This window comes from Cucumis sativus, chromosome 2 (assembly GCF_000004075.3).
Source record: "Cucumis sativus cultivar 9930 chromosome 2, Cucumber_9930_V3, whole genome shotgun sequence".
Classification (NCBI taxonomy): Eukaryota; Viridiplantae; Streptophyta; class Magnoliopsida; order Cucurbitales; family Cucurbitaceae; genus Cucumis; species Cucumis sativus.
In genome coordinates, this window is record NC_026656.2 from 16,261,993 (window position 1) to 16,273,860 (window position 11,868).

Here is an 11,868-nt window from a genome sequence, read left to right on the forward strand (position 1 = left end):
TAACCGTCAAGAACTTTGACTTTCTTGACGCTGGCTTCAATGACGGTTTTAAAACCGTCAAGAATAGTGATTCTTGACAGTTTAAAAACGTCAAGAGAGTCTGTTTTTGTAGTAGTGAATGATAAGCTTATTGAGTCGGCGATCTAGCCACTCTCACTCGTACAAATCAAAGGACAATCTCTCGCGAACAAGAGTTCATAATACACTCAAGATTAAGACTAAGTTATATAGATCATCCTAGTGAAATAGAAACCTAACTAGTTAATGTAGTAACACCAAGTGGTTACTATTTCACGGTCTGGTCTATTGCAATCTCATTGCATAGGATACCTTCACTCGCATGTCAACTACATGAGCACATTGGATCATTGTATTTGTATCAAATACAAAGTGAGTCGTATTCATAATGTTACCAGGATAAAGGTATCAAATACAAAGTGAGTCGTATTCATAATGTTACCAGGATAAAGGTACCCAGTCTTATCCCTATACTATAGACCCTTTAAGCTAATCTCGAACATTGATCCATGTATGTCTCTACATACTATTCAATACTTATTAAACAGTTTAGGATGTTAGTTTATTGGATTTGAGTTATTAAGACAAAAACTAATAATATAATCAATAACAATTATTACAATAAGAACACTTTATTAACAATGGTCAATGGATTATATTTACAATCTACGAGTTTTAGGACATAAATTCCAACAAACTCCCACTTGGACTAAAACTCTAGTCTCTTTGGGATGTTCATAATAAAGTAATCCTCTAACATTGAAAATGGTAAAATGTACAAGTGTATTACATAAAATGTGTATATACAAATACAATAAACTAGGGCATCCTCATACCCATTACACATCTGCCACTTTTCCTAGATTACCTAATGTACATAACTCGCAGATCTAGACTTTCTAGAAGACCCTCGAACACTTTAGCCATGAGAGTCTTTGTAAATGGATTAGTAATATGCCCCACTATTATCACAATATAAAGTGATGGGGCATGTTCATGTTTGGAACAACTTCCAAATTATGCAAGAACTTCCTCAGCAAAACTGCTTCTTTTGCTGCTTCACAAGTAACAATATACTCAACTTTCATAATAGAGTGTGTAATGACGCGTGGCTCAGGCTGCTTGATCATGCCAGGACATGCTTCTTGCATGTCCCAAGCCTAAATAACCTCTTTCGCTCAAAACACACGCTCATCTCACCTTGTCATCCTGGCAATCAACCCACCCTTGGCCTTGCCTAGAAATATGATTTTTCTACCAGAAACTTAACTCGACTTTGAAGCTTAAATCAATAAGATTCCTTCTACAAACTTACTTAGAATGTCTTCACTAGCTTACCACAAAGTGTCACTAACAAATTCCAAAATTCTCTACATTGTTCAAGTTTTTTTTTTTTTTTTTTCTGAAAATGACCTTTGAGTCTTTCTTCACTTCAATGCCTTTCTTCCTGGTAGCCTTTCTCCTGATACTACACTCAATTTAGGAGATTTTCGAAGTAGAGTTACCCAATTAACACAAGTTGCTTGTTAACATAATTCGTCCAAAGTTGTACATATAGTGATCCTTGCATGCTCTTTGGTTGACACTTTTATTCTCACCTCTTACGCCCATACTTGGCACTTTCCACCTCATGCAAGACACTTATTTGGCAAAACATAGGTATCTTGTATGTTGTCTCACTTGTACTCTACCGCACATCTTACCTCATATTGCTTAAGTCATCCTTGGATGCATATTCCTTTTTCTATGAGGGTTCTTTAGTAAATTCTTACTGCCAAGAATGCCTAAGACTTTTTTTTTCTCGCCTAATCTCCCAAACATCCCTCAATGCCTTCAACAAACCATGCCATCTTGACTAGCATTTGGTTGAATTGCCCATTGGCCGCATGGCCTATGTCCACATAGCCCACCTCTTTGTTGCATGACATTCCTTATCCACGTTCTAACTTCTTTAGAGTTTCTTGACATTTCCTAGATGCTTAGCTTCCTTGCCTAGCGCATACCCTTGGTCATATAGCCTTGTCTTATAGAGGTTGTCTTGACACACCTTTCGGCCATACCACATCTCAACCTTTGGCCACCCAACATGTCTCTTTAGAGGTTCGCTTGACACTTTTGGCCCCTAGAGTATGCAACATGCCCTAGACAACACTTAGCCAATTTTCGAACACCCTTTATGCCTTTCTTTGTTACGATGACACTTTCTTTTGTCATCTTAAAAATATTAACACATCTTTCATAACACTTCAACTAAACTATCCAATCTTAAACCATCTTTCTCCTAACATCAACCCCTAATGTCCTATTGAGTTCTTTAGATGAATTAAGGATTATTAGGTATCGGGGTTTACACGCGAGATGTAAGTCTTCCTCCTTGGAATTACGTATAGTAGTGTGCGGAGGGAGAGGAATGTGATGCAGGTCTTCCTCCTCAACCCTAAGGAATTCTTCTTCGCTAACAATGCCCTTTTGATCGGGTAAGGGCTTGTTCGGTCAGGTCGTGAGGTGAAGGATGTTGTTATAATGATGGGGGATTTGGTGGTGAGAGGATAATAGACATGCGAGAAGACTTGGGTAAGATTGATGACAGGGAGTTTCAATTTTTGGATGAGGACTGGAATTGAAGGATTTGGATTTTGGAGGAGGCGATGAGAGAGTTAGGGGTCGGATTGTAAGAGGTTTAGGGTCGAGTGTTATTAAATATATATTTATATATATATATATATAAAAGAAAATATTGGGTTGAATCCTTCGAAGCCCTAGACTTGTCTCTACCGCATTTGAAAATGCCAAGTTCTCTATGAGGATCTCTCACTTCTGCTGTGTTCACCGTCCGTCCATCCGCGTTCACCAAGCCCTCTCCAAAAATGCGTACTAGGTCCTTCGCTTTTAGTCGTTCACCATCCACTGAGTACGAGATCCCTAAGACTTTCGCCATCTACCATCCCTAATACTCTGAAATCGTCGTTCGTTGTCCCTCAAAATTGTCGTCCTTCTCTACGAAAACGTCGTCCTTCTTTCGAGTCTTCGTTCCCCTTTATGTCGTCCTTCTGTATTTAGAGGTTATACTTCATTCCCCTAAAACTTCCATTGGTTTCCATATTTCAAGAATTTGAAATTTTTATAGGATATTGCTAGTGGAAATTAAGTCAATTCTGTTTGCTCCCAAACTACCTCCTAACTATGCTGTCTGGTTGGGAGAAATAAAGTCTTCATCATATTTCAAGGTAGTGTATGTTAACCAACACTTAGTGCATTTTCGTGTTTATGAGCTTATTTTAGTTAATATGTTTTTGTAGGAAAAATATGCTGTCAATATGGCATATTCTACGATGAAATTGTAGTCGTTTAACACAAAATTTTAAGGTTCTTTTTCAACTAATTATGCTTTATCTAATATATTTTTCCAAATCTCAAAGAAGAACTTTTGATTTCATTGGAGTTTATCATTAGAGCATTACTATATTGGCTGCCTCTCAGTGGGCTATAGGTTTTCCAATGGTCATTTGAGACTGGTTAATAATAGCAAAAGTTAGAGCTTGAGAAGAAGGAGCGAAGAGAGTAGTGAAGACAAATGAAGAAAGAAAGCTGAGTGAAAAACGAAAATTGACAAGGTAGAGATGTGACATGAAAATGATGATGAGAAGTGAAGGAGGCACGACACAATACAGGTACACAATAACAAAGCCTTGATAATTAAAAAAAGGATGGTGCCAAGAAAATTTAAATAAAAAAAAAATGAAGGTTCTTGAAAGTGTATTGAGTGAATGGGAGAAAGAAATGATAAAAAAGGTAGAAAGAGAGAAAGAGAAGTCAAGGGTAGAGATACATAACTTTGTATATAGAAACTTTATGTCAACAACGACGCGCTTAGCATAGGTACGGAACCGGACACCATCTTCTTGGTGTTTGTATGTGCAAAAGCCTCGAGTGGCTATGGTCTTCTTCTTCTCTATGAGGGAAATGGTTGAAATTGCTAGACTATTTCAATTACTATGTGAGAGGTGGCTGAATTTTATTCGACCTCTCTTCTTGGGCTTACTTTTTACAATTGTTTAACAATCTCTCTCTGAATATACCTTCGTCCCCTTAGCTGCTTCCCACTTTGGTATGGATACATTTGTCACTACTAGAAAAATGGATTTTAATCAAGACATTGTGTCGTTGAAAATAAAAGAAAAAAGAGGTGGGATGAGGTACACTGTGTTGTTGAAAATAAAAATATGGATTATTTCTTAAAACAATTCTATTGACACAATTTAATTTATTTCCACACAATTTTTGGGTCATTAATTAACGACAACTTTTTTGTCATTAAAAAAAAATTTCAAATGAAAAAACCTCAAATTTCAAAATTTTTTAATTTCCCTCTCTCACGCAATTACAACTAAGTAAAAACATCAAATTTTCTCTTAAGCAAAAACGATGTCGTCGAATGAAGTCTTAATGCAATTTTTTTCTCACTCTACATAAAATGCAAAAAAAATCTCGTCGAACGAAGTGGGCTACCGAGTCGTTATGAAGAACCCTTGCCTTCCAATTTTTTGCCACTTGTCGTCGTCGATTCCACACTCCAACCACTGTTGTCGTTGCTGCCACAACAAGCCTTCGCCGTCGAACCAACCAATCTAGCCACTTTCGTCGAATAAATTTATTTAGAAATATAAGTGTTCGCACGAGATTTCCGGAGAAATTTAATTCGTGGACTTGAACTTGAGTTGATGTTGTATTTTTGTTGATTTGATGCGATGCGGTTCAATCTCTAGAATTTGATCCTCTGATTCTCTCTCAACTGGATGCTTCAGCTTGATTTGGAGGAAGCGAAGCACGTGATGTTCTTGAAGTTGAAGCCTTGGAAGAAAGCTTGTATCTTTAAAGAAGCTTCAATCTTCGAGGATGGTCGACTTCAGGAGTTAGGGAGTCTTCTAGCTCTTTGAAGAATTCTCTCTGGATCTTCTAGAGTCAAAATTTTCCAACCCCTACAAATGAGGAGAATTCCTCTATTTATAGATTTCACTGGTGGGCTTTATGGGTTTGAACCTGGTTGGTCCATGGACCAGACCCATGGGCTCAACCATATGGACTTAGGTTATATTTAGTCTTTGGGTTCAATTAAGCTTATTTTTTGGGCTTAATTGAACTTAGTCCAAGTAAATAATATTTAATTGAACTAAAATGATTAACTTAATCCAACTATTAATATGAAAACATGTGGCATTATTAGAATGACCATTTTATTTATTTTCAACTCTTTAATTTGGAGCATATGTCAATTTTAATTAGTCCCAAATTTAATTATTTGTACTTTTCATCATTAACTTAATAAATGATGTGGCAACTTGTGATTGGTCTCAAAAAATTTTATTCAACAAATGCCCCCTTTTCGAGATTTATGCACGTATATGGGTGAATGAATCTCGGAAAAGATAAATTTGAAGTCAAAGTACGAGCTTCTTTTTTTTTTTTTTTTTTTTTTTACCCAATTCAATATATCAAATTAATCAAACTATGAATTTAGTACGTGAGTTTGATTTAAATTTAAAATAGGGGTTGGAATATGGCCAAACCTTAAAAAAATTCAAAGTTTTATTCCTAACTTAATTTTATTTGAGGATAAAAAAAAAAATTAATATGATGATTTTTTTTAAGTAAAATTTGGAATATAACCAAAATTTTAATTTTGAAATAAGGATAAAGTTTCTACCGTACCTTAATTTATCTTGAGGATGCATAAGAATTTGGAATGACCAATTTTAATTTGAGATAAAAAATCAGGTCCTCAATCTTAGGTAAAGTTGGATTTATTGCTCCGATTTAAATTCATGATAAAAATGAGGTCATATATGCAAGTTAATTTAACTTGAATTTTGAAATTGAGAATATTTATCTATATATATATATATATTTAAATGTTGAAATTTTTAAATATTTTAAATATCTCAATAAAAGTTAAACTTGAGATTTATCCAACAAAAAAAAAATTTAAAATAAAATAAGATAATTGGATTATCTTTTCTTTATATATATATATATATATATTTAAAATCAATCCTATTCCTTTTAGGAATTGGATTTGTTTTTTTTTTTTAAAAAAAATAATTAAATATCATTCATAATCCTTTTAGGAATTGGATTTGTTGGACTTATAAATAGACTCACACCCTACTCACTTATACCTCATCCGACGCTTATTCCTCATCCAATCAGCAAAAAGGTATAGAAAACTTTTCTTCTCCCTTTCTCTTTTTTTTCTTTTTTTGTGTGTGTTTTTTTTTTTGTTTTGTTTTTTCTTATTCTGTTTTGTTTTGTTTTTTTGTTTTTTTTTTTGTGTTGTTTTGTTTTTTTTGTTTTTTTTTGTTTTTGTTTTGTTTTGTGTTTTTTTTGCAGGAATGACTTTGTTGAGCTTCTTCTAGGGACGATTGGGCTTTTGCCGTCAGATCTATCGCCCTAGTAGGAGAGATCGACTCTGTCATCGTCGGGCTTCGATCTTCGTTTGCAGAAATGACTTTGTTGAGCTTCTTCTAGGGACGATCGGGCTTTTGCCGTTAGATCTATCGCCCTAGTAGGAGAGATTGACTCTGTCATCGTCGGGCTTCAATCTTCGTTTGCAGAAATGACTTTGTTGAGCTTCTTCTAGGGACGATCGGGCTTTTGCCGTCAGATCTATCGCCCTAGTAGGAGAGATCGACTCTGTCATCGTCGGGCTTCGATCTTCGTTTGCATAAATGACTTTGTTGAGCTTCTTTTAGGGACGATCGGGCTTTTGCCGTCAGATCTATCGCCCTAGTAGGAGAGATCGACTCTGTCATCGTCGGGCTTCGATCTTCGTTTGCAGAAATGACTTTGTTGAGCTTCTTCTAGGGACGATCGGGCTTTTTGCCGTCAGATCTATCGCCCTAGTAGGAGAGATCGACTCTGTCATCGTCGGGCTTCAATCTTCGTTTGCCAGAAATGACTTTGTTGAGCTTCTTCTAGGGACGATCGGGCTGGCTTTTGCCGTCAGATCTATCGCCCTAGTAGGAGAGATCGACTCTGTCATCGTCGGGCTTCGATCTTCGTTTGCATAAATGACTTTGTTGAGCTTCTTTTAGGGACGATCGGGCTTTTGCCGTCAGATCTATCGCCCTAGTAGGAGAGATCGACTCTGTCATCGTCGGGCTTCGATCTTCATTTGCTTTTTCTCCCCCCCCCCTTTTTTCTTCTTTCTTTCTTTTTTTTTTTTTTCTTTTCTTTTGTTTTTTTGGTTTTGGTTTTTTTCTATTTCTTCTTCTTCTTCTTATTATTATTATTTTGCAGGAACTCTACTTTTCATCATGGTGCACTTCACTGAGTATTCTGACTCGACCAAAAGGTGTTTAATTATCCTGAAAAGACGTAGATCAATCTTTAGAGGAAGGGATCATTCTTCCTGTGAGAGAGGGGACATATGAGAATATTATGGACTCCCAAATACCCGAGGACAGTTTTATCTTTTTGCCTAAATGGTCCAAGGAACGGTTTGTAAATCCAATTCATCTTTAAAATCTTGGTTTCTGGAGTCTTCGATTCACAACAAGCCTCCAAATGAGGATCCAGAATCAACGTTGGGTCGTCGAATTATAAACGACCCAAAAATTCGTTGGGGAAATGTGCTCAAGGTACATGGAGAATTTTACTATCTTCCTCATTATTGGGAGTGGTTAGAGCTCGTTGTTGCTAGAAATACGGCAGTACTCAAGCGAGCCTCCCTATTTAATGCTGTGATGGCTTCCCTATATACATATGATCGCAACAGTGACATTGATCGGGCTTTCTGCGAGGCATGGTGTCCTTCAACAAACACTCTTCACACCTCAGCTGGTGAGATGTCCATCTCCTTATGGGACTTATGGATACTAGGAGGACTCCCGATTAAAGGTAGATTTTATGAAGAAAGCATTCCTTGCCACCAAGACTTAATAGGATCACCTGATGTATGTCCAAGAAGTTGTGAGCATTTATTTGCAGCCTATTACCGCATTGTTTCTCAACGCATGGATCACTCTCAAACCACTGTAAGTGAATGGATCTCTTTTTGGGTTACACGATCTGAGGTAAAGTATTCGGAACCGCCTCCTCGAAAGCCTAAAAAGACTTCTCGCCCTCGCTCAACTCATAATCCAGATGGAATTCCCATCAGACGTCCTGACTGGTCTAAAGCTGAACTCAAAGTGTTCCTTGACTTAAGCGTCACTGATGATCATAGGGACAAAACCTATCTAGCGGCATTTCTCTCTTGTTGGCTATGTGTGTTTGTGTTCCCTGATAAGCAACTTTCCCTTCGTCCGGAGGTTTTTAAGGTTGCTAGCCTCATGGCGGAAGGCTACACATTTAGCCTTGTCGTCCCTGTTTTAGCTAATATTTATAGTGGCCTACGCCAAGTTCATGATTCTACTTCATCACTTGGTTATTCAAATGCCTGTTTTCCTCTTCACTATGTCCATGGGTGGCTTGCTCTTTACTTCAACACTCATTATAAAGCCCCTAGGAGTCTTAGGGGTCCTCGCATGGTTGAATTTTCTGGTGAAGGTGGGGCCAAATATTATACTAATCTTGAGGCTCGAACACATATCCACAAGGGAAAGTATGTGTCATGGCATGCGTGTCTTCCAACAAAGAATAAGGACGAACTCTTAACGGATGATGGAGAGTTAATTAGTTGGAATGCTTCATTTTTCATAAGCATTCGCTCTTGTTTTCTATCCTCGCAATGTGGATCCTCCACAGTTATTGAGCCTTATAGTCCTTGTCGCTTTAGCCGACAATTTGGATTTTATCAAGACGTGCCATATGACTTAGGTGAAGAAATTCCCGAAGCCAATTTTTTTAACGTACGATATTGTTGGATGATTTGTATTCGCGAGAATACACTTTCCCAAGTATATCTTCCTGTGTCTGCCCCTAATCCAGACACACATGTTACCTCTCATTATAAGGTCTGGTGGCTTGCAAAACACGGTGATTACCTCCAAGAAGGAGTACAACATTTGATAGATCGTCCTACTCCCCCTCACATCAAATCCAAAACCACAAAAAAGATTGAACATAATTTTGGTAGTGGAAATCAGAAGATATGCTCCGATGAAACTGATGAACGACTTGTGGAGAAAATTGAGGGAGGGACAAAACGCTTGGTGGATAATTTGTCTCTTTCTACACGATTTAAACATCTTATTAAAGGTGGTATTGACAATGTGGGTAAGGACAACCGCTTATCGATAGCTACCAAGCATCCTTCTAAACGTATTGAGGACAGTCAAAGCAGCAATGATGATCGCCATTGGAAGAGACCCAAGAAGCCCAACAAACAGTCGATCGATGATGAAGAGTCTCCTATTCGGGTCCCTGATGCTGCACAATTCTTCGATGTCCCTTCCCCCATGGTTTCTTTTCGTCTCCCTTTTTTTTATTTATTTATTGTATTTTCTCTCCTTTACTCCTCTTATTTCTTGTTGTTAATATTATTTTGCAGTCTTCTTTAGGTGATCACGACCTACACATCGAAGATACCCTAGAGTCGATGCCGAATCTAGAAGACTGTAACGTTGTACTTTCTTATAATGGGAACTCTAAGGAACCTATAGGCGCAAATATTGTGTCTGCTTGTCCTCCTGTGATCAAGGGACCTCCTCAAAAAGTGGAAGGCAGAGCCTATTACAGTTTCTGAGATTTCTCATTTTTGTGCTGACAGCTTAATTTCTGACCTCCGACGACAGGCTGCCATAACCTTATGGGAAAACCTACGACAGAAGATCATTCGTACCCCTTTTGAACGACTGAGTAGTCTTGAACCAGAAATGCATAAGATCTTTGATGCGATTGCGACTAGCGGCAGCGACAACCTTATTGTTTTGAGGGAGCTTGTGAATGGTTTACTTCCAAGGTGTCGAGAACCATAATCAAATACATTCCTCATTTCTACTCCAATCAACTAAGGATGTTCAACTAACGGAGGCAAGATTTTGTGAAGACTCTGCGAGTTGATGAGAATCGTATATTGGCAGAGACCACACTGCTAAACGTCGTCTTACACGACTGTCCGCCAAGGAGGCCTAAACTAGAGGCAAAACTAAGATGGTGCGAGCTGAGTCTGCTAAACTTTCTGGAATAATAATTTTAAGAACGACCTGGAGCTGAAGCTGAAGCAACATGAGATTCGAAGACTTGTGAGGAAATTGACACAAACTCGAATGTGCCCCGATCGTTGGAGATATTGATGCTAAAATGTTTAACACTTCAACGTGTAATCTTTAGAAAGCACACTAGAGGAGCTGAAGAACTTTAAATGGACTCCATGATTCTCTGCTTTCTCTTATTTATCTACTTATGCCTTTTTAATTTATTTTTTTTGCTAGAAGTTTATAATAATAATAATAATAAAATTTATTCTTTCATTGTTCCACTCCTCATCATATTTTCTATTAAATGTAATTTGTCTTTCTTTCTTTTTTTTTTATTGGACTGAACTTAAAGTTTCCTTTAAGCTGCCTACTACCCTTTATAATATAGGGATCAAGTCATAACGTAGTTCAACTTTTTTTTTGCTGGACTGGGCTTAAGGTTTTCCTTAAGCTGCCTACGTACCCTTTATAATATAGGGATCAAGTCATAACGTAGTTCAACTTTTTTTTTGCTGGACTGGGCTTAAGGTTTTCCTTAAGCTGCCTACGTACCCTTTATAATATAGGGATCAAGTCATAACGTAGTTCAACTTTTTTTTTTTTTTTTTACCTAACAAAATTAAGCATAAATTTTTTAAGAAATTTACCATTGATTGGGCCAATTCGTAGTCCGTCTTGATCAACGATCTTGTATGCGCCATTTGTATAAACTTCTTTAACAATGTAGGTCCATCCCATTTAGGTGTGAACTTATTTCCTGTATGCCTTGTTGTGATGATCGGTCTCCTTACGGCAAGTACTAGATCACCGACTTGAAAGGAGCGAGGTTTAACGTGTTTATCAAAAGCTTTGGACATTCTCGCTTGATAACATTCCAATGCTTGCTGAGCCTCTAATCGCTTTTCGTCAAGTGCTTCTAATTCTTGAAGACGTAACTTCACATTATCTTCGGTAGTCAATCCCTCTTGTACTGCCATTCTTAGTGACGGAATTTCCCTTTCGAGAGGAAGGACAGCCTCCACACCGTAAACAAGCGAATATGGTGTAACCCCTGTAGGGGTGCGATGAGTCGTCCGATAAGCCCATAATGCCTCGCCGATCTTTTCTTGCCAATCCCTCTTTGACTTGGAGACAATTTTCTTTAAAAGATTACACAATTGAATGCTTCTGCTAGTCCATTCGCAGCTGCGTTGTACATGGATGACTTATATTGCTTGAATTTGAATTTTTCACATAACTTGTCCATCATACTATTGGAGAATTGCTTTCCATTATCCGTCACGATTCGATGTGGAATACCGTATCGATAGATGATGTGTGTTCGAATAAAGTCTGCCACGTTCTCCTTCTTGGCTTCTCTCAATGAAATGGCCTCAGCCCACCTTGAAAAATAGTCTGTTGCTGCTAGGATATAAGAATGTCCTGCTGATGATTTTGGTGTAATGGGGCCAACCAGATCGAGTCCCCAAGCCTCAAAAGGCCAAGAAGCCACAGTTGGATGAAGAGGTTCTGGAGGTTGGTGTATGAAGTTTGCATGGTATTGACAAGGCTCACACTTCTTCACATAGTCTATTGAATCTTGGATCATCTTAGGCCAGTAGTAGCCCATTCTTCTTAGCTGGAATTGAAGCTTTGGTCCCGATTGATGTGCTCCACAAACACCTGCATGTACTTCCTTTAGAGCTTTTACCGAATCTTCCTTTCCGAGACA